At 35.8% G+C, this 25,363-nt stretch overlaps 1 protein-coding gene and 1 pseudogene across 1 annotated transcript in view; one reads left to right on the top strand and one right to left on the bottom strand.

Annotated features, from left to right (window-relative positions):
* Positions 1–25,363, bottom strand: part of LOC117093503 (cAMP-specific 3',5'-cyclic phosphodiesterase 4B-like) — a 261,848-nt gene that overhangs the window by 144,509 nt on the left and 91,976 nt on the right. The window lies entirely within an intron of this gene.
* On the top strand, positions 10,471–10,575 carry LOC117094127 (annotated as a pseudogene).

The following is a 25,363-nucleotide window of genomic DNA, read 5'->3' as shown; positions in this document are numbered from 1 at the left end:
TCTCCAGCTCTCAAACATCTGAAAAATAAAATTATTTCTATATGAAAAACTCTTAGCAATATTAATATGAACTTTCTAACCTCACCTACAGAGCTATTGTTTTGCTCAAAGAATTATCTCATCATCACCAACTACATTTGTATTCTTACTTATAATTTGATAAAGAAACTCTAGGCCGGGCGCGGTGGCTCAAGCCTGTAATCCAGCACTTGGGAGGCTGAGACGGGCGGATCGCGAGGTCAGGAGAGCGAGACCATCCTGGCTAACACAGCGAAACCCCGTCTCTACTAAATAATAGAAAAAACTAGCCGGGCGAGTTGGTGGGCGCCTGTAGTCCCAGCTACTCGGGAGGCTGAGGCAGGAGAATGGCGTAAACCCGGGAGGCGGAGCTTGCAGTGAGCTGAGATCCGGCCACTGCACTCCAGCCTGGGCGACAGAGCGAGACTCCGTGTCAAAAAAAAAAAAAAAAAGAACTCTAAAGAAACAAAGAAAATTTTAAGAAGTTTCTCAAAACATCTGTTGGTCTATTTTAGATATGTCTGTACCATGGCATTTTACAACAGGGTTTCACAGGTTCTACATCCTAATTACAATTCATTAATTACCTTATTGATTAGCAAGGGATATTCCAATAACTTGTTTATTTCAGTTAATGCAAACTTTATCTCTCTATCCACCATCAATACTACAGTGAAGACATTGAGTAGAAAACACAAATAATGGAATGAGGGCAACGGTGTGGGAACAGGAACTTTCTATATGGCCAACAGTTTTATTTGCATGCAGTCAAAAACTAGAAATTAAGAAATTTAATTTCATTGGAAAATGATATCAAACCATTTGATTTGATGAGTCAGTTGAATCAAAATAATTTAAAACAGCTTTGTAAGTAGACACTGAATATTTTGGATGCTGTAATTAAAAATCAACACTAACAGATATAGATAGATAGATAGATAGATAGATAGATAGATAGATAGATAGATAACCATAATGTCATTAATAAAAGACACTGAAATGGACATGCCTTTCCCTGACGATTAGTGACATTGGACATTTTTCATAAACATGTTGGCCATTTGTATGTGTTTTCAAGTCCTTTGCCCATTTAAAAAATTGGATTGTTTTCTTGTTATTGAGTTGTTTGACTTCCTTATGTATTTTGGATATTATCCCTTATTAGATGTATGGTTTGTAAATTTTTTTTCCCATTCCCTAGGTTGTCTCTTCACTCTGTTGATTGTTTCTTTTGCTGTGCAGAAGCTTTTTAGTGTGATGCAATCTCATTTGTCTAATTTTGCATTTGTTTCCTGGGTTTTTGGGGTCATATCCAGAAAATCTTTGCCCATTATCAAGAAGCTGTTCCCCTATGTTTTCTTCTAGTAGTTTTACAGTCTCAGGTCTTATGTTTTAGTTTCTAATCCAAGTGGATGAATCTAAAAAAACAAGAAATCAAACTCAAAAAGCAGAAAGTATAACGATGGCTTCCAGGGGCTGGTGTGGGCAGATGACGGGGATTGGAAAGATCTTGGTGAAAGGCTTACACAATTTCAGTTAAACAGGAGGTGTAAGTTCAGGAGATCTATTGCACAGCCTGATGACTCTTTAATAACAATGTATTGTGTATTTGAAAATTGCTAAGACAGTAGACTTTAAATATTCTCACTACAAAGAAATAAGTATGCGAGGTAATGGATACATATATCAAAACATCATGCTGTATACCATAAATGTGTGTAATTTTTGTCAATTTAATTAAAAAAAATAAGTGTGTATCATTTTTAAAAAATCCAAATTAAATGTAATAAGTCTAATTTCATCACAATGTTTTGAGATTTGTTGTTGCTGTTGTTTTATATTGACATATACTTGACATCAATAAGAGCTGCAAACAGCTTTTATTGTCTTGAGTTGAGGCTTACACAACTGAAACTGATCATATTCACCTGGTAGCTTAGAATAGTTTTGGATTTTACAGTATCCAATTTATCTTCAGAAAGACTTGCTTTATCTATCTCATGAAAGGTTTAGAATCATGAAAGCTCCTGAGGGGAAAAACACTGGAAAATAATTCGGTGTTTTACCTTTAAGTGAATATATCTACATAACAATGTATTATTTCTGCAGCAAGAATGGTAACAAAAAAAAGTATTTTTGGTCATCCAGGTGGACTTACCATGAAAGTCTCATGGGAAGATACGTATTTTTTACTGTTTCCTAAATTATGTGAATAGCTGAAAATGTTTTTTAAGTGAAGAAATCAAAACAATTTTTAAGCTCAGAGTACATGATAATTTTTAATAAATACAGGAAAATGGGTTGACATCAACAACCCAACATTAATGTGCTTTTCTCAGTTCAGGTGTGCACTGAAAATAATGAACAATGCCTCTCAATCTTAATTTCATTTGTAGGTAGTTGGTATGCTTTTTGTGCAATACAGTGGGCTATGATTTCCCATTTCCTAGAAAGTAATGGAGCATATGATTTAATATAAAAAGATTTTTGTAATGAAAAGTGAATTTCACTCAGAGACCACATGGAAGCCCAGAATGTTCTGACAGATTGCACAGGGGGAAATATCTGGAGCAAATTTTTGTGTATAATGATTGTCATACCAACTGAATGCTACGGAAATACCTTATTTATCTATTTGTATTTATTTGCTTTCTTTTTTACCTGTGAGTTTTATATCATACTAAACCAATAACTTTAAAAAGATTGCCATGATGTTCACTAGAAAAGCCAAGGCTGCTTCTAGAGCTTTATCATGCTAAATTATTGTCTATACACATCACTATTAGTATGTATGGGAGAATATTCAATTTCACTAAAAGAGAAATTCTAAGACCATTTTCAATGGCACATATGCTGGCCTCATATCAAAAGTTTAAGACATATAGTAGGAAGCAGGGTAAGAAAAAGAAATCTGAAGAAAGGAAAATAACAAATATTGTAAAGTTCCAACTCTTTGGAGAAATACATTCATCATCAGTTTTATCGCAGGTCCTTGAACTTCCTGAAGATACAGAGAGGGATGAAGCAATGTAAATAAATTTACATGAGGCAGGATCTCTCTTAGCCCACAATGCTCAACAATAGCAACTCATTTCAACCTTTCGGTGAAGACTCATGGTGATTCTTTAGCAAAAAAATGCCAATTCTAAATAAAATCAACAATTTAAAAACACATTTACAACGCATTCTTACAACTCAGTTCTCCTAGGGAAGAAAAGTGATTCTACTTTAGTACTAATAATGAGCTTTAATTGATTAGTTTTAAAAAATACTATAAAGAACCATAGGATCCTTCCTTTTATATAATTAATTTCCTTAGAAATAGACTGCGGTTTATTCTCTGGCATAATGGGAAAATATTACTATTGTAACAATATTTAAGGCACAATATCTAAAGTATTTGAAAGTTTGGCATATTAGTAAATTGAATAGTAGGTTTCTGGTTTCTAGAACTGCCTGTTATTAATTTTCTGTCATTGATAAAGTCCCTTTCTGACTCAAGAAAGTGAGTCTCAGTTTTTTCAAGAAGTAGATCTAAAGGATCTTGCAGATCCCTTATATTTGTGCTTTTTTCTAATACAAAAGATATTTGTTTGCTTTATTTTATTAAATAAATATGAAAGTCTAATATAGGAAAAAAGATATATTTTGTATGCATTTTAGCAGAAGGCATCTGTTAGGATTTTAGAATAGCCCCAGGGATTTTTCTCATAAGTCCAAAATGGAAGATTAAAAGGCCTTAATGGCAACTTTCCAAAACATCAAAGACTCTAAACTCAACAATACTGCTCACTTCACCAGCTATACTTACAGCAAAATGAATTTTAATATTTCCCATGTGCTGCTAGAATAATAAATTCTGATTTACAGAATTCAGTGTGTCTGGCATTAGTTACATTTTCATCACATTTCAAAATAAAGAATATTTAGGTAGACACATCCATTCTCCCTGAAAACATGATAATGAAATTCCATATTTAAAGGAGAATATTTGCATGATGAGAAACCTTTTTCTTAAAAACAAAAACCCAAAAAACTCTAAAAGATCTTAGATTATAAAATTACTAGGTTCTATTCAAATTAACTATTAAAATAAAAAGATAAAAACTCAAAAGCTTAGAGTTTTGTGTAGCCACAGATAATTAATAGTAAAGGCATTAGGCATCTTCACTCAGCAATAATGTTGTTTTGGGGATGTGCAGTTAACCTCTACACATAGAAGACTCTCCTCACAACAACAGTGAAGCTGGAAAGTATTTTTCATGAGTTCAAACACAACTGGCTACCAGTGGAAATTCTAGCAAGCTACAAATAATGCAGGCTAAACTTAAACATATCTATGATTAGATTAATCACAGAGAATTCACTTTTTAAATTCATTCATTGATTGATTAAGTGAATATTTATTAAGTATTTACTTGTACTAGTCATTGTTCTAAGACTCATGGACACTGTTTGAACACATCAGCCCAAATTCCTATCGTCATGGAGCTTACTTTGAAATTAAGGTTAGAAGTGAAAGAAAAATTTGAACACAGGCCAGACACAGTGACTCACACCTGTAATCCCAGCACTTTAGGAGGCCAAGGCAGGCTGATCACCTGAGGTCAGGAGTTTGAGACCAGCTTGGCCAACATGAAGAAACCCCATCTCTACTAAAAATACAAAAACTAGTCAGCGTGGTGGTGCGCACCTGTAGTCACAGTTACTCGGGAGGCTGAGGCAGGAGAATTGCTTGAGCCCAGGAGGAGGAGATTGTAGTGAACCGAGATCCCACCACGGCACTTCAGCCTGGGCAACAGAGCAAGACTCTGTCTCAAAGGTACATATATGTGTATATATACATATGTGTGCACATATGTATACATATGTACACACATACACACACACATATATATATATATATGGTGAGGGCAATAGCTATGATGAAAAATAAAACAGAGTGAGAGAATGAAGTATAAACAGGTAGTTGCATTTTAGGAAAAATGGCCAGGGAAGACTTCTTTGATGAAGTGATATTAAAGGAAGGGCTTGAGTGAAGTAAGAAACATGAGAGACTGTCTGAGTATGGTGACTTGCAGAAAGAGGGAGCATTTCAAGCAGAGAAAGCAATCTGTTCTGACTGAATCAATACAAAATCAAATTCATAAGTGATTGCTCCATGACGATAAAACCACATCTCAGTCAATTTATTTTTGAGCACCCACCTCAACATTCTGTACATCGTAGGTGTCAATATGTGCTTGGGACTGAGGTAAATGGACTAGTAATCTATTTCTTGCATATGTTCACTAGCTTAGTCTATTAGCAATTACTTTCATTTTATCAGAGTTTACTGAATATCAACTGTGTCTAGTATTGTCAAAATAGAAAAACAGTTTTATTCATTCATCATTTTAAAATGTAATTATTCCATTAAAAATCAAAATAACATAAAGAATAAGGAATTAGAACAATGAAGTTGAAATAAGAATCAAAACTACCAAAAACAAATTAAGTGGCATCCTTTAATGTATTACTTCAATACATGCATGTGTATGTTCACTGAAGCACTATTCACAATAGCAAAGACATGGAATCAACCCAAATACCCTTCAATGATAGGCTGGATAAAGAAAATGTGGTACATAAACACCATGAAATACTATGCAACCATACAAAAGAATGAGATCATGTCCTTTGTAGGAATATGGATGGAGCTGGAAGCCATTTTCCTCAGCAAATTAACACAGGAACAGAAAACCAAACATGGCATGTTCTCAGTTATAACTGGGAGCTGAACCATGAGAACACATGGGCATGGGGGCGGGGGAACAACATGCACTGGGGCCATACCTAGGTGATGAGTTGATAGGTGCAGCAAACCACCACAGCACACATCTACCTATGTAACACACCTGCACATGCTGCACATGTATCCCAGAACTTAAAATGAAATTAAATTGTTTAAAAAATTTTTTCAAGATTTTCACCAAGCCAGGAACAAAGGATCTGAGAATTACATTTAGTAGTAGGAAGTGATGGAGATGTGTTATAGCAATTCAATTCTCATTGTGTCTATGTTTGTGTGTGCATGTGTTATCAGAAGGTGTGATGTTTTTGAATGACCTTAGTGAAAGCTAAAGCACAATAATGAAATAAAGCTGAGCAAAGCCATTTATGAGAGAGTTAAGGAAAAGTACTCCAATTAAGTTGCTTTTTAATGCTCTAATTTGATTTAGAAATGAAGCCTTACAAATTGAGAAACAGGTATGCTCATTATAGTCTTTAGACTTTCTTTCTTGAAAGTTAAAGTGTTAACATTTCTAACTGGGTTTTACTTGGAACCTAGGGAGCAAAAATTTAAAACTAACCTCTTGAAGACCCATGCAGAGTGCTGATATTTTGAACTGTCAATGGAAAGGAAAAACTCAGGCTGCATATGTAACCTTTGTAGACTTCAAAGATGGTATTTTATTTCAAAGTTAAAATATCTGGCCTCATGCTTCCAGCCATGATGGAGTAATGAAATACAAAGTCTACGAAATGATGGATCATGATCCCTGAGAAAAGGTAAAGAAGCAGGGTGAGTTCAGTGAATGTCCAGTGCACAGCCTAAAGGCAGTTGCTAGGCTGCAGTGCAGAGAGGGGGAATCCAGACAGAGACTGGCATTTGTTCTGAGTTAAGGTAGGTCAGAGTCTATGGAAGATCAAATGGCTAGAGATTGCAAGAACAAGTACCAGAGATGAAGGAGCTGCACTGATATAGAGCTCTGAGGATCTGCTGAGATATCCCCTTGAGTCTGGCTGAAGATTGATATGCAATTGTGTGAGAGGAAACTACCCAACGCTGAAGAAAAAACCTCACTCTGAACAACTATCAGAGCTTACATAGAGTTAGTCATAATTCATGTTTCTATCAAGCAGTGTGATTACATGGCGCATCCCCAAGAATCATCATATAGTTATCATCATAGTAGTAACGCTAGACTAACTGGTGCTCTGGGCCAATTCTAATAATGGCTGAAAGTAAGCTTCAGAAGGATCAAACTGATTCCAAGTATCCCAAGGGTGCCAAAACAAAAATCTATCACCACTTTTAAAAATACAAAAAAAAAAAAAAACCCAGCAGCAAACAATGGACTATCTAAAAAATCCAATAATTAATAAAAAGATAGAAAAATAAGGACAATAAGCAATAGAAAAATGAACAAATTAAAAGACTGAAAATAATAGATATAATAGAATTTGTAGACAAGGATATTTTTTAAAAAGTACTACAAATATGTTTCATTTGTTTAAGAAGATAGAAAGAAAGAATAACATAAAATAATAGAAGAAAGAAAAAAGTGTAAGCTATAACAAAGAGCCAACTGGAAATTTAGAGAAGAAAATCTTCAACGAAAAATTACAATGCATTGTATTGCCATAATATTAAACACTGCAGAAAAAATAAGTAAATTTGAAGATGTAAAAACAGAAACTATCATATCCAGTGTTTATAAATAACTTTACCCTTTCAACTCAATTAGAAGACAAATAATATTTAAAAATGGACAACAGATTTGATTGACACGTTTCACCAAGGAAGAAATATGAATGGCAGGCAAATAAACACATAAAAATATCTTCAACATCATTAGCTGTAAAGGAAAACATAAATGAAAACCATCACAATGTGATACCAAAGACATCCACTTGAATGGCTACAATTCAATAAGACTGACAATCCAAAGCTGTTGAAAATGTGGAGCAACGTAAACTCCCATACATTACTAGTGAAGACGTAAAGTATTATAACCACTTTGGAAAAGAGTTTGGCAGTTTCTTCTAAAGGTGAACGTATACTTATTATACTATCCAGTAATCCCCTTCTGATATATTTATCCAATAGAAATGAAAACCTATGTCCACACAAAACTTGTACTCATATGTTCATGCCAGCTTTAATAAGAATCAAAAACTGGAAACAACCCAAATGTCCATTAGCTGAGAAGTACATAAACAAATTATGGAATATCCATGATAAATACCACTCAACAATAAAGGAACAAACGGCTGATTCATAAAAACGTGGATGACTCTCAGAAGCATTACACTAAATGAAAGAAACCAGATATGAAAAACTACACTCTATTTGATGTTCTAAAAAAGGCAAAACTATAGTGACAGAAGGAATATCAGCGATCACCAAGAATTGAGGTGCAGGAAGGAGATTGCTTAGAAAGTGGCAAGAAATAAGTTTTTAGAAGTGGTCACAATGTTCCATGAAAACACTGCCCAATAGAAATATAGTGCCAGTCACATATGTAATTTGAATATTTTACTACCTATATTTAAAAGTTAAAAAAAGGTAAGATTAATTTAAATATATTTACTTGATATATAAAAATACGGCCAATATATAATCAACATAAATTATTAACGAGATTTTTAAATTTTTATACTAAGCCTTTGAAATGCAGTGTGTGTGTGTGTGTGTATATATATATATATAATACTTTTTTTTTTTAACTTATACCGCATTTAATTAGGACTAGCCCATTTTCAAGTGATGGGTAGCCACAAGGGGCTAGTGGCAACCATTTCGGACAGAGTAGTCTATGTCATAATTGTGGTGGTTGTTATGCAACTGTATGCATTTGTCAAAACTCATAGAATTGTACATTTAAAGTTGATACTATTTATTGCACGTAAATGATCTCTCAACAAAACAGTTTCAGTGAAAAAACCCAGGAACAGAAAGTTAAAAACCGCATGTTCTCATGCATATGAGGAAGCTGAAAATGTTGACTTCATAGAAGTGAAAAATAGAACAGAGGATACTAGGGGCTAGGAAGGGTAAGGAAAATGGTATATGGACAGATTTGTTAAAGGATACAAACTATAGCAAGATAGGAGAAATAAGTCCAAGTGAGTTCTATAGCACTGTAGGATGACTATAGTCAACAATAATATACAGTTTCAAATAGCCAGAAGGAGAATATTGGATGTTCCCAATACAAAGCAATGATAAATTAGGTAGATAATGGATATACTGATTACCCTGATTTCATCAATACACATTATATGTATTGAAATATAATTATGTAGCCCATAAACATTTACAATACCATGTATTGATTAAAAGTATAAAATAAAATATTTTAAAATTTAAAAAGCAGTTAAAGTAGTTGATTTGTGGGTTTGTTAACATAAAAGACCTTTTCTCCCACACTTGAAGGTGAAGCTCAAGGATGCAGAAGAAGCACAAAAACAATCAAACAAGAAAAAAATCCCTATGAGGGGATTGTTATGATCTAATTTGGAAGGCAAGAGTGATACATATTATATTACACAACAATCCATGACATCATATATCAGACAGAACTATCATGGTTAACACTAGGAGTTCAGCAAACTGGCTATGGTAATTAATATCACAGATTCTGAGTTGGAATAACAACAGACATGAAGAGAAATTGGCAGGTTATTTTTCTGTGAATCTTGTCACTACTTAGTCCTTTTGTAGTTCAATGCAAGAAATATAACAATCAGGGAACCTGATTTGTATCCCAGGTATTCCACTATTAGCTATGTGACACAGTTCCTTTCACCTTAGTTTCCTCTCCAGAATTACAGTAATTGTGCCATGTCAACTGCCTCACACATACTCAATGCTATGTTAGACACAATACATCATTTATTTCTCTCTACAATGTAATTTGGCAAGTATGATTACCTAAATTTTATATATAGCAAACTGAGACTTAAAGAAGTTATTTGCTCAAGATTGTAAGCTATGATAGCAAGTATATAACTGAATTTAAACAAAGACTCTTCTAGTTCAAAAAGTCCATGTGCATTCTACAGAATAGTATTACCTCTCAAAGTGGGGTTTAAACTAGATGTTCACCAAGATGGATGATGCTTGTAGCACAGAATAGTGATTAAGAACTCAAATTCTAAGGGCATACAGGGCAAGGCTGAAATGCCAACTTTGCTTCCCAAGGGTGTAATCTTGGAAATTTTACTTAACCAGTCAGTCTCAGTTTCTTCCAGCTGTCTAATATGTAATGGTTAAATGCAAAGACTTTAGATTCAGACTGCATGGGTTCATTGCTTACTAGTTGTGTTACCTTGGGAAAATTACTTAACCCCTATATTCCTCAATTTCCCCCATTTACAAAGAGGCATAATAATTATGTCTGCAAAGGTTATGAGGACAAAATATACTAATATGAGTTAAGTATTTAGAATGGCAGCTGGCTCTATAAATGTTAGCTATTATCATGGTGCTTTAGATGAATTCAGAGATCACTTTAAGTTCTAGTAGTCCATGATTCTAGAATTAATAAAATACTGTGCAAACAACAGAGAATCATCTTTACTCGGAAATTAACCCAGTTTGTGTCTTTGCCTTAAACAATTCTAAAGTGATTTTCAAAGTTTGTGAGGCAAGAGAGTGGCTTTTAGTTTTTAAAGGACTAAATCAGCTTTGTACAGTAGCAATATCATAGCCAATGAGGTTTATCTGAGGCATGGTTATTGCTAATTGAAAATTTTAAAGGACTGAATCTTTTTTTTTTTTTTTTGAGACGGAGTCTCGCTCTGCCGCCCAGGCTAGAGTGCAGTGGCCGGATCTCAGCTCACTGCAAGCTCCACCTCCCGAGTTTACGCCATTCTCCTGCCTCAGTCTCCGGAGTAGCTGGGACTACAGGCGCCCGCCACCTCGCCCCGCTAGTTTTTTGTATTTTTTTTTAGTAGAGACGGGGTTTCACCTTGTTAGCCAGGATGGTCTCGATCTCCTGACCTCGTGATCCGCCCGTCTCGGCCTCCCAAAGTGCTGGGATTACAGGCTTGAGCCACCACGCCCGGCCAGGACCGAATCTTAATGCAGAAAAGAAATTGATTTTAACACAATTGTTCATATTAAATGAGGCCAGATTTGGATTTATAGTTTCAGCTGCATGGCTCCTTGAGTAAATGGTAGATCTTTGAGTCTCTTCTGTTACACAAGAACTGTAAACTCAGTTTATTCGCTTGAAAAATCATTAATTACTAAGTTTTCAGAAAATCTGAAGTGCAGTCATTGCTCCAACCTACCAAGCATGCTGTATGTCTCAGTCTTTGAGATTTCTCCTCACTCTGCCTTGAATTGTCTTCTTCAATTTATCACTCCTTAGGTTCTTTCTGGTCTCTAGTCAGATTTCACCTCCTCAGGGAGGCCTCACTTGATCACTTTTTAATGTTCTCATCAATTTCTCTTCATATCATTTCTTGCTGCCTATGAATTATAATTCATTAGATTATGTGTTTTTGTCTGTTTCTCATGATATCAAGGACTTTGTTCAATGGAATATCCACAACACATAAAACTGTGCCTGGCATATAGCAGAAGTTCAATAAAAAATTGATTGAATGAATGAAAGAACATCGAGGACCCAAACGATCTCTGGGTCCCTTCTACTTTTCCATATTTGTCTTAATGATATGAGGGGCATAAGTTGTCTTATGCTTTTTTCCCCCTAATCTCATTGCAGAACTGAATACATCAAACTCCAAATGCATCACTTTCAAAATGATTGCTAAGCATGTGATTTTAAAGATAACTCAATAAAGTTTCTTGGATAAATACATACACAAATAAGTGGTTCTATTTAAATAAAGTTAAAGGAGGCATTTGCTTCCACTAAGTTAGGATTAGTATAGCTTATTGGTTAGAACCCTCAGGAAAGCAAGATTAGAATAAATCTTCCTCTCTCATTGGCTGTGGTCAGCCATGACATATGGTCCATCTTGATATCAAGACTCTGACCCAAGTTACTGCACAGAAGAGTGAAAATATAATGTATTAGACTGAAAAAGAAAGCACAATTTTAGAACTCAATAAAATCCTAGATTTTAATCCCAGCCTCACTGATATCGTATTATCCAGGGTATGCTTTTTACACTTTCAATTTCTCAGTTTCTTGATACCCACCTCATCATGTGGTTTTTAGAATTAAATGAAATAATGTATATACAAATATGTAATAAAATCACCTTAAATAAATGCTATTTTCTCCATCCCCACTCCATTACCATGCTTTTTGCCTGCTCTGAGCCTTAGGACTTCAATCTTCCTGCCTGGATAATTGACACTGCTGCTGGACTTCAGCTTCTCCTAGGTTGGACAACTAGTCCACAAGCAGTCTGTCCCAACGCCTCATTCATACCACAAACCCTGTCCTACTGGGGCTCAACTATTTCAGTAATTTCAGAATTAAATTGTCACCTTCAAATCAAGGTCTTAGGTGGTTTTTTAAGTACATTTAACACTACAAAGTTAAATTGTGACTATTAACCACATTTCCGAACTTTTTTCTAGATTGCTTCTGCTGAATGCTCAACATGGCCTATAGGAATCCTCTTGAAGCCCTCTGAAATCTCCTCTTATTCTAGGTTAATTCCCACTGACTGAAATGAGAACTCCAGTCTCTCTGGCTTCTTTGGGTTCCTCTAAAGTCTTTGCACATGCTTATCCTTTTGTCTCTGCTGTTCCCCACCCACACCCAACTTTCTCCCAGTTATGCTTACCTAGGCCTTCATCTCTCAACTTAAATGCTACTTCCTTTGAGAAGCTATCTCTGGACACTCTACTCCCAAATCAGAAGAGGTTTCTTTGTTAAACTTATGGCCTAATCTATCTTGTGTTTACAGTATCTTGTCTTTACAGTATTTGTAATTTTGTTTGTATTATCATTTAGCTAATTTATAATTCCTAATCATTTTATTGTCAAGCTTCTTGAGGCTGTAATCATATTTAATTTTGTTCTCAGTTGTACTCTGAACACTTGACACAGAACCTGGCACCTAATAGGTCCATAATAAATATTTAATTAATAAATGGATAGTACGCAGAGGAATATATATGGTAAATCCTCATGGATAGATTCTTGAAAAGTGTGACTTTAAGTGAAACAATGTACTGTATATACTGTATGCCATAGGAACTTAACTCTTGTTTGTATCAATTAACCTATGGTAAAATTAGTTCTACTGTTCAGTATATCAGTTCATCTAAAGTCACAGTTTCCAAGAACCTATCAACAACAAGTGAGGACATACTATGCTCTAACTCAAAAATTTCTGATGTATTAATTATATTTTTCTCCTTTTCTAAGTGTGCATTACTTTAATCTGGGGATCCCATTATTAAATTCCAATTTCCACTAGAAAAACCAAAGGAGTTGTTGGGCTCTGGTCATTCATTAATCCAATCTTTCATATTTATCACAAGCCATGTTCTATGCTAGGCACTGAAAATGCAAGGATGAATAGCCGATGTTACACAAATTTTACTCTTAATTGTGTAAATTTATATTTCTTTCTTTGGTCGACATATTATAGATTTTAGATATATCAACAAAGAGTACAGTTACCCAATATTATTTGTCTTTGTGACTATAGAAGGAAAAAACAATTAAGTACATAAAAGTAGTTAATGTCGGTCATGCTGGCATGGAAAATTTACAGATCAGTATACATTAATAATTATTTAATGGCCTCCACCAATAACCCTTAATATTGCCAAACAAACTTCCTAAATATACTTTGTTAGTAAAAACAGGCAGTATTATTGGTTCCTACTCTTGAGCAACTACAACTCTGCTATTTTAATAAATGACCTCTCATGTAATTTTTTAAGTGTCTAATTTTCATCTGCTGGATATGTCTAAGTATGTGGCAATTAGAAGAGATGGAAAAAGGATCCTGATTTCAGAAATCAAATTAGGATCAGGCATATAACAAAAATAATGAAAGAAATCGTATAACCATGTGATTTTACTTTGCAATCACTACATAATCATTTATTGTGTCATTAACGCTCACAAAGATAAATTTCTCCATTTTAAACAGACACCCAGTGAGCAGTAACCTGATTTTTTTTTTTTTTTTTTGGAATTTCATTCTTTAGGAGGGCTTTCTTCTGTGTTTTTGTGAAGTTGCCCATAAGAGTTATGTCATTACATATAACCAGGAAACCACAGGAAACTTGGTTGCTAGGAAACCCCTGAATTGTCTTGATGAAGATCACCACAGTAGGCTTGGCTTGAATAGAACAGATGCTAGGAAAATAAAATTACGAAGTTACAGTCACTTTTTTTTAAAACCTGGGATGTCTCGTTAATTGGCAGTTAAGTCTTTTCACCTAAAGAAACTAGAAAAACTGTTTGTCATGTCTGAAAGGCCATCACATAGGTGGAACGGGGGCCACAACAGGGTGCTGTCAAGGGCACTGTGACAGTGTGTGAGACTCTACTCCAATGAACACATTTTTTCTTTTCCCTATTAATTTGGCTACCTAGGGAAAGGGGTGTGGTGACAGCTACTGTCATCTCAACTGAAGGATAGATTTTAAAGAAAACACACTTGTAATTAAACATTTTCAGACCTATGACTTTCAAAATTCTCTAGTTTCCTTCATACAGAGTGAAAGAAGTCCGTACCTCTTTCCCAAAGACATTAAGATGTTTTTAAATTATGAGTAATGTCAGTGTCTATAAACATACATACACACACAAATATATATACATATATATATATATGATTTTGTCATCTAAGACCTCGGGGAGCTTGTAACTATTTGTTCCTCTGAGTAATTTGACTATGATAACACTTGCAAGAACAAAGGAATGTCCCCAAATTGGTCAAGCTGCTGAACCATCCAACATAAGTCCTCTCTTAAGAGTATGAGGTGATAGGCCACCCAAAGTTCCCCTCAAATATCATATGTATGTTCCTATGACCTGTCCTGCCCTCAAGTACATTATCGATGTATTCATAAACCTATCTAAACCTATTTAGATTCTAAGTGTATTTCTAGCTCTATCACCCCTGGAAGAAATAGGCTTTATAGCTTTATATTGACCATCATAAGAAGTGATACTTCCTTTTACACCAAGCCTACCTCTGAAGGTAATCCTTTCTTTCTACTATTCTACAAATACATTTGCCTTATCAATACCCTTGTCTTTCTACAGTTTTGTTATCTGTGTATTAGCTAAGGTCACTCTGTCCTGAAATTCCTATGTCTTCCATGATACCAACCAAGTTTTGTTTTTCAAAATGAAGTTACAAGATGTAATTCCTATTATCCCTTCTTTTTTCTAAGAGTTGAGTCTGTCATCTACATAGATCAAGAGTATACTCCTATTTTCCATAAGTAGATTTTGAACTTTAGTTTATATACAAATAGATAAAATCTTGTATGACCAATGGAGAATTTTAAATAAGGTGGATAGTATAAGCAGGCAATCACATCATGATAGAAAAATAACTCTATAATAGCATAATGACAGAAGTTTTGGTGTAGAAGATAATGGCTCAGAAATGATTTGGGTACTTTGTAATACACAGAACAATCAGCTGTTTGAAACAAAAAGCCAACATACCACAAAACAAATAGTTTTCAAATATTTAAGAAATTGATATGATTATATCATATGCAGTCTTAGCAAGGTGACTGGCTAAGCAGCTCTTTTATAGGGTGCCTATGAAAAAACCTCTGTATCCTCAGAAAAAAAGATGAGGAGTTTGGGGCCGTTGCAAGGTGAATTAATTTTACAACTTTATCTAAAGACAGCCATTAATAAATGAAGTGTCTGTGAGAAGATCTATGTTGGCATGACCACCCTGTCCTGTCCTTGGCCTTATCTTGCTTTCATTATTTTTATTTTTATTTTTTAACAGTTTCTCAGATAAACATGGAGATTACATTTTCAAGAAATCTGAACACAACACAAATCTGAGAGGGATAGCCACTGTAAGGTACTAGAAAATCAAAACACTAAAATTGAGTAACTATCTAAAATGATGGACGGAGACTGTAACAATAGCTGCTATGTAGTGGATGGCTGTTGTTCACAAGGTACTTTGTATACCTTTTCTCTAATTCTCACAGAGTTTTGGCAAATTCAGTATCATTATTTCCAAAAATGAAGAAACTGGAGCTCTAAGAAGTTGTGTAACTTTCTTACAGTTAGTCAATTAGTGACAAAGCCAGGACTTGAGCCCATGTCTAGTTACCTCTTTACCAGCCAGACTGGCTAGCTTATGCTTTCATAACAACAATGTCAGTCTCAGTGGTTCAATGCAGTCCATTTTATTTCTCATTCTTCTGTCTAATGTGGGTCATATGGAGAACTCTGCTCAATACAGTCACTTTGGAACCCTTGTTGATAGGGCTTATATCTCCAAGGCTGCAAAGGCAGAAAAAAAGGATGTGATGAATGACAAACTAACGCTTAAAGCTTCTCCCTAGAAATGACATGATTTGTCTACTCACATTTCAGGAGCTAAAAGCTAGCTAAATCTTACTTGGAGATGGGGGAAGAGGAGGGATATAATTGTATTGTTTCCAGGAGATGAGGAAAAAAAGCCCCAGTGACTACCAGGCTCTGAAGTCCAAGTTCTGACCACTTTACCTTGTTGAATATTCAATAGCATGACACTGAAAAAAGATAAATTAACAGGCTTCTGCTTCACTTAGGCTAAAAAAAGTGCAAAAATACAAGTATAGCATAGGGTAGATCTGACACAGTAGCAGAAAATGTAAAAATATTTAAGAATTATTAGAATAGAATCTGTAAATGAGACATCTATGTAATGCAGCTGTACGAATAGGTTATATTAACAGCGTTGTAAAGTCATGATTCCAGCAGACCAATAATTAGTCCCCATGCTCCCAAATCCATGTCTCCTGTCTAGACTTTCCTCCTGAGCCCCAAGCTTCTTTATCTGACTAAACACTAGACATCTCCAGTTGGATACCCAGAGGTTCTTGGATCTCATCATCCTAAAACTGACTTACTAACTTCCTGTCTTTAATAAATAAATAAATAGCCCTCTCCTCACAGATGCCTTGTCTGAGTTGACATAGCACCAGCCAGTTCCCTAAGTTAGAATCTTTAAATTCACGGTGTTCTTCCCACTCCTCTTCTCGGCTTCAAACAGGCAATCACCAAGTTCATTTAACCTTTACTTAGCAATGTTCCTCCATTCTAACAACCTCAGCCCAAGCTGTGGTTCCTCAGCTAGTCTCAGAATTATTGCCATAAACTCTTAACTGACCTTCCTGCCTCTAGTCTGGACTGCTCCAAATCATTTTGCCTACTTCTGCCAGAGTAATCTTTCTAAGATGCTTTTAAAAATACTGGCCTACTTGCCATTGACTGCCCTTTCAATACCCAAAGGAGAATGGCCAAGCCCAGCTGTATAGAGCATAAGAAATTTCACAATTTTGATCCTACATTTCTGACTTTATCTTTTGACTGTAAACCTTCATTGTAATACGTGAGTATAAAGAACAGGTGCAGACTTATCCAGTAGTCTCTGAACATGCCAACCACTCTGTTCTTCCATAACTCCATGCCCTTGTACATGCAGGTATCTTTCCCAGGCATAAGCACCTTTCTCTTCAAAGTCTGGTGAATTTCCACCCAGTCCTTTAAGATCTAACCGAAACATCACTCTTCTCAATTAAATTTCTCTCTTTAAACACCTCTATTATTATCGTTGTCACACTGTATTGGTGTTATTTCTTTACAAGTGTACCTCCTCTAGTCAACTACACACTGGTAGGAATTAATTGTCCTAGAACTTAATATGGGCCCTAAAGTTTTGAAAGAATTAGGATAAAGATGAGCTGGAGAATGAAATGCTAATTGGATGGAACTAATGGCGGAGGCTGCAAAAATCAACATTGGGTTAAGCTTCGCAGAAACAGAGTCAAATGTGAAAATTCCACCGGCATAATAGAAAATTAATTAATACTAAGTAAAATGTGGTTATAAATAGGAATAATAAGTAAAATGTTATTTAGCTAATCATAATAGGAACACTCATTCGAATTCCCTAATGATTATGACATAAAATAAGAGAGTGTGGGATATCAGAAATGTAAAAAATAGTTCTGAAAGCAAATCATAGTAAACTGCCAGCCCTGGCCAGGTGGCTCCAAAACTCTGCTGACCCTTTACTCCACCTATCATCTCCTTTATGAAAATCTCAGGTAGAAAGGATACAAAATATTAACATCACACCTAACTGCATACTCTTCGAGGAATTTTAAATTAGCACAAAGGAAAGTGTTTCCCTTGAGAGCTATTCTGGCATCTTACACTCACATATTGCAATTGGTATATGAGGCCAAAGCAACATGCTTTTAATAAAACACCCTATAAACATGGGATGGGGTGTTTTTCATTACCCTGGTGATAATTCTGCTTTTTTCCCATCGGAGTGGAGAGACACTGAACCCCACTGAGCTGATAAAATAGGCTCTATGAATCCCTATAGCGAGAACAGCATTAGCAGTAGGATTGCTCAGGTTTCCTGTCGCAAAAGCCTGGGTAGCATTTTATTACTAAAGTTGTCTGATTGCTTTGGTTCAAACCTTTTCCCCAATTCCTTTCTTTCTCTATTTAAAATAACAACAACAAACAAATGAAACAATAACACGACAAGCAGCAGTGTGGGATGAGCTCCTCATCATCAAAGACAGCTGCGCAAACTTGCAATCAAAACACCTATTTTTAGTCTAACAGAGGCAAAGCTTGTCATGATTCCCCATAACCTGTCAAGACCAAGGGAAATATGTATTGCATGCCCTGGATCTTCGTGCTGGCACAGTTATAATGTATTCAGAACCAAGGAAACATTCTAGAGTCAGAGTATCCAGCCACTCTGCTTCTTATAGCAACCTATCATTTTGTTTTCATCAGCTGTCAAGTTATTACTTCCCTAGCTGCATGTAGGGCCCTCTAGATCTCCCTTCTCCCAAAATAAAACTTCTCAGGTGCTCTGAGAGCTACTTCCCATGAAGGTAAATGCAGGGTGTGCTGCTAGCTCCTATTAAAACTTCTCCATTCATTAAATGTGCACCTTCTCTCATTATTAAGAGGACATTTAAATTTTCCTGTCTGCACTTCTGTCATAAAAATTCCATTTTTAATTCAATGACTTGTTCCAAGTCATTTCATCATTCAATGCTTTATGAAAAATTTAATGGTGTCTATTCCTCTAAGTCCCACTAAAATTGCTCTGTGTCCAATGTTAGCTTCAAGTCAGCCTAAGAACAGATACTTATATTTCAAACCTGTAGGTTCATCCTCTTACTCCATAATTCAATGGTTCTCAAATTTTAGTTTACATGAGAAGCACTTGGGGAGGTTGTTAAATCCACAGCTGCCCACAAAGACATTGACTCAGGAGGTCCTGAGTAGGGCACAGGGATGTGCATGCTGACAAGCATCCCCAGGCGATTCCATTCTACACACTGGGGATCACTGCTGAGTCAATGAGAACAAAGCCTGACATAGGTATATTTCCAGTCCCATCCTTACTAATCCTGATACTTGGTGCATCCTAATGAGTAAACCAGCACATCCCTAAGTCCATCAAACCAATCCCACATCCCCCACCATCCCTGCCTTAACTCTATGCATGTGACTGGCTGTTTACTTTGGTTTCTTGATCAGTACCTCTGTTTCCAGCCAAAATAAGAACTGTGCCTGTAACTTCAGCCCAATGCTTGGGACTCTGCCTTGTTCCCAGGAGGGAGAATCCCTTCCACTGTAGTGCTAGCCACAGCCTACATTTCTACCAGAACCTAGACAGATCACCAAGTAGAATGAAGATACTATCGCATACCTGAAAAAAGACTAAAAACAGCCCAGACCTACCATATCTGATCTTCACTTCCATACCTGAGCCTCCAGACCCCTAGAGCATCAATTTGGAACAGCAACTTCTTTGAGGGTTGATCCCTCAGCGCTTCTACTGGATGAGTTTCTTGGGGTCTAAACCAGAGTTTGCTCTGGTCCCCACCTGAGGAATTGTTCTTAATGTATTTCACTTTGTTGCTATGATGTCATTGGCTAGACTGAGGGTCATTATAAGAAAGATTCCTATGAAGCTCTTTATTGTAACTACTGTAATAATGTTTGCAAGGGTGTTCGCTGCTTTATTCAATTTCCTCCTAATGAGAACGCATGGGGAGAAATTTCTGTCTGGTCTTTATACCAAATATAGATTTACTGCTTATGAGCAATTGCTTTGCATTTTGTCTTCTGAACAATACATTTTGTAAGAGAGAAGGCTCCTGTTTTTCACCTTTGACTGGTAGGAGAAAAGACCTACCTCCAGCATTATATTGTATGTTTCAAGTTACATTCCCAGCAACATTGTCCCCACTTTTATTTTTCTATTTTCTTTCACCCCAACGTGTACTCTCTTGTTATATTTTCTATCTCTCTTGTAAGCAGTCTAATTTTTTAAATTGAATTAAGGTTTACCCTTTCTGTACTGACCACATGGACCCAAGAAAATGAGATAACTCAACAGCTGAGGATGACAAAAAAATCCTATCAACAAGCATGTATTATGTATATATACCTCATGCTCAGAAAAACTGCAACTCACCTGACAGATTATGACATAATACAGAGTGTTCACGCTTAATATACCTACAACGTAGCTGAGGAACGAAGACTGGCACATACAGAATGATACCACATGATACAAGTGTAAAGGTTAGGAACAAGGTGATATTGATGGTTGTTAGCATTTCAGGAGTTTAACAATGAAGGAAATTAGTGAAGGGAGAGTTAGAGATTTTCCAAAGAGTTAACGATTTTCCAAAACAGATAGAACTTAAACCAGCACTTAGGTGATGGAGATAATTTAAGGTTTTTGTGTTGATAGAATGAGGAGAAAAACTTTCTGGGTCAAATGAGCAGCATGGAATGGAGGTACAGTGAAAAGGAGGAGGAATTTGAGATGAAACAGACATGGATTTGGATCCTGGATTCCTGAACTTCTCAGAATACTTTTCCTCATTTGTAAATCAGGATAATAACGTCAATGAAGAATCTTGGTTTTATAAAAATTAAAGATAAACCGTGAAAAACAGCTAGTACAACACCTAGCACCCCTGAAGCACTCAAAGATTAGTCATTTCTATGACAATAGTGATAAGTCTGGAGGTAGGTTTGAGTGTCCCTGGCATGCAGGTTTCATGCTTACTAGAATGCCTGCTATACTGTGAGGAGAAGTGGAAAAATGATTATATAGTTAGGCTGGGAACTGATGGTGAGTGGTCTTATAAGTTAGCAGATAGCTTTGGACTTGACAGAGGAGGAACAAGCGAGCTATTTAAAGTTACTAAACAGGGCAGTGACATGATGAAAGCAGTGTTTAAAGAAGGTGAATGTGGCCATGCAGGCAGGGAATGAAGGAGAAAATACTATAGGCATGGATGCTAACTAGAAGACTGTTGTGGTAATAGACACAAAGCAACAACAAACTGCAGGATGAGGGAGGCAGCAGAAGACTGCAAAGGAGAGACTTTGAAATACTTTGAAGAAAATATTTCTTTCTTTGGAGAGGATTTTGTGACTGGCTATGTAGGAGGAATGAAGGAGTCAAAGGTCAAGCCTAATCATAGTAATTGTCCTACCCATTACCTCCTGTTTGTCTTTATCTCCCACTAGATTCTGAGCTCATATGGAAAAAACACCATTTCTGTCTTGTTCAGAGATGCCTAGCATAGTATTTCAAATCTAGATGATACTCAAAATGTTTTTAAGCAAATTGCATCAATGAATAATGAATTAAATTTTGTTCTTGGAAAACAAATCAATACATAATATATAATATTAATGACTACCACAAATATTTATTTATTGAGCCTTTCTATTGAGCACTTTATAAGCACTATATATATTATTTCAATCCTATCAAAATTCCTATACAGTAGATACTATTACTATCTCCATTTAAAACTGACAAAATGAGGCACACGACATAGAGGCAATCTACCCAAGGATACTTAACTAGCAAATGAAAGAGCCAAGATTCAAACCCATGTCTTCTGATGCCAGAGCCTATACACTTACTCAAGGAAATGGGAATGGGCCCTGGAAAAAGAGCAAGTCTTGTCAAAAGAGAAACAGAAATAATAGAAACCAGATAACTTTTCCATACTTTGTACTTCATAAGCATTTAATCTTCATATCAATTCCACAGGTAGATATTCACATAGGTTTAAAATGCTCTCCTACTATGGATAAGCAAGGTGCCCAGAGAGATCAAAGGAGGCTCCTTGTTCTCAGGCAATAGAGGACAGTAGATGTGAAAAGCAAAATAAGATAAAAGACACTAGTAAAAGAAGAATGCAAAGTACCACCTGATGAAGTATGTAATGAGGACACAGGATAATCAGTGCTGGAATTTGGGGAATGGGAGTGAATGGTATCATATTCTCTTGTTTTAATGCTCCCCTGATTTTATTTTCTTATTTCTTTCTGCATATGCACTTCCAACTCTCCTTATGTGTTATAAGGCTGTATAAAATATATTAGTCCATACAAAGGGTAGTTTAATAAAAGCTTCCTTTCCAGGAATCTGATGACATATTAGACTAGATGACTTGTGAAATGAGTACACGCCATTTTAATGGGCAAAGTGGTGTTTTTGCAAATGCAGAGTATTTGTAGCTACTACACACACACACACACACACAAACAGAGAGAGAGAGAGGGAGAGAGAGAGAGAGAGTTTTACTTCTCATTCCCATGTATAATGTTTCATAGTAAAGAAAAGATGGGCTTTTATATATCCACCTGTCATGCAGAGCAAACTGTTACAACACTAACTGACCAAATCGCTCCAGTACTACCACTAAAGTTTGGACACTTTCTACTAGTTCTCATTGCTACCAGGGTTCCTGACAAAAAATGAAATTTCCTTTGGAATCATCAACGATATAGAATTGAACTGCTAATTCCATACATAGAATTTTCTTTATCCCTGAATTATTTATTATATACACTTTATTCTACTTCAGAAATCAGTACAGATGGATAATTATTAGAATATATATTCCAAGAAGATTTTTTAAACATTACTTCAAAAAGAATTACTTTCACTAAATTTCTTTTGTAAGGTGAATTTTGTTGAACTTTTATGTGGAAAGTGTGGACCTCAGAACGTTTGGGACATGGAATATCATCTATGGAAGATTCTCAGTCAAAGCCTGGTGGGACTTAACATTCAAGTGAAGAGGACCTAGCACTGAAGCTTTTGAATGAAATGGAGAATGTTGATAACAGACGACAGATATGTGGTAGGCGAATTAATCTCAATCGATGCCAATGTTAGACGCTTTCTCTCTTAGGACTAAACAGCAATTTTTATGGAGGAAAAGCAAGAAATAAGAGACTACAATTGAATTTCCTCACAGAGAGCAAAAGACCATGGAGAAAGCTCTGTAAAAGATGCAATAGCTGTGAGTCAGTAAGACCACAAAAAATGGAAGAACGTTTTAGAAGTTCTGGACTAAGGGCCAAATAGAAGATGGGAGATCTCTTTCTGATTCATACAACATGTTCTCACTTACAAGTGGGAGCTAAATATGGGATACACACGGACATAGAGATGGGAACAACAGACACTGGAGGCTACTCGTTGTGGAGAGAGGGATAGGAGCAAGGGCTGAAAACTACTTATTGGGTACTGTGCTGAAAACCAGGATGATGGTCCAGTTATACCCCAGACCTCAGCGTTATACAATATACCCCTGTAACAATCCTGCACATGGACCCACGATTCTAAAACAAAAGTTAACAAAGAAGAAAAGAAAAATACATTTAAAATTTCAAAATAAAAATCTCCGACACTTTAATAGGGGATAAGAAGGCCAGAGTGTACCTGTAACACACGGTGACACCTTGATGTTGCCTCTAAGATGGGACCCCTCAGCACCTGGGGACACACTGGTGAAGACATGCTTTTCCCACTTCGTTTTCTAAAGACTTCCTATCATTTTTATTATAAACTCAGACTATTTCTGCAATAACATCCAAACATCAAAACCTTTGCCAATGTTTTCAATAATTATGTTTTGAATTTTACTTATGTAATGAAGCCTCTTCTTTTCTCTTTTTTTCCCCCAATACTATAATTCAAGTTATAAAACTATCTTTTCGCTTGCTAAAAAGATAACAATATTCTTAGACTGACTGGTTTTGTCAAAGCATCTTATTTGCTCAGTTTTCAACAACTTATATTACAGACATGTTCTATTGGTAGTGTCATGGTGATTTGTGGAACTTGGTTGGTAACACTTTGACACAATTTTTCTGTATGAACTGGAATAACTTTCTCACTTGGGAAAGGAAAACACCATGGCACAAAACCACAGAAATGTCAGTCTGGTCAATGGCTCCCATTATTCTCAGAGAAGTGCCAATGAAACAAAATCCTAAAGAATAATTTTAAAAATATTGGTATTCTCAGCCTCTCTTACAGAGTTAGAGACCTAGTGTTTTTCAGGACATATAGAAATACCTGAGGACAGAATGGGCCTTTCTTGGAATGAAATAATTGCTCAAATTTGAAATTAATAAATGTTAAAAATAGAAGACCATTTAAACTGTCCAACAAGTATTAAAATTATTTTCATTAAAGCTTGTTAGTATATATTTATATGCTTATTTTTATTTCTTTGAGGAAGATCTTCTACCTCATAACTGGAAAGACTACTTCACAATTTAACAAATTGTATTTTTAGTAGAGTTCTCACATACTTCATTTTAATACTTTCACTCTCAGTTCTGCCTCATTGCTCTTAATAGCACTTTGTTGCATTATACAAAATATTTTTTCCTCCTCGACATTTAGTATCTTCAAATAATTTCAAACAGCCATTAGCTCTCCCTTTAGCCCCCACTCCGTCAAGCTGTGCTAATTAATTAGCTCCTTTAATCTTTTCTCTAAATAATTCTCTCTTTCTCTAATCAGCTTGTGGTGAATTTTCCGAAGTTTCTTTAATTTGCTGGAATTTGGTGAGTGGCATTACATGGCGTTACAGATGTACTACAAAAACGATGTGCTACTACTCTGCAGAATATCTGCTGGGAATTTAAAGCACCGGCAGGTTCATGCGGCATATTTCACATGTAACCTGTAGGCTGCCAGGTATACAAAATGACAGAGATAAAGGGTTCAAATCCTCAAGCTCCCTCAAGTCACCAAATAGGGCACCAGTGTAACTATGACCCAATCAGCAGGAGTTTTTAACTATAAATAGTTATATTTTAACTAGAAATACCTGTTCACACCTCAGGGTCCACTGAAAATAAAAAAGCATTAAATGAAATTGAGACCGAGAGAGAGAGAGAGAGAAAAAAAAAAAAAAAAAAACCAGAAGCAGAGAGAGACAGAAACCGAGACAGTGAGAGAGTGTGTTCAGAGCATAGATTTTCATTTTTAATTCTGTTTTAAGAGAATCAATATACACTATAAGAGAAAGATGTGCAGGCTATCTGGTGGCAAAATCCAT

The sequence above is a fragment of the Trachypithecus francoisi genome, unplaced genomic scaffold (assembly GCF_009764315.1).
Source record: "Trachypithecus francoisi isolate TF-2019V2 unplaced genomic scaffold, Tfra_2.0 Lachesis_group12, whole genome shotgun sequence".
Taxonomy (NCBI): Eukaryota; Metazoa; Chordata; class Mammalia; order Primates; family Cercopithecidae; genus Trachypithecus; species Trachypithecus francoisi.
The sequence above is the reverse complement of the archived record's forward strand: the minus strand, read 5'-3'. Positions and strand labels throughout refer to the sequence as shown.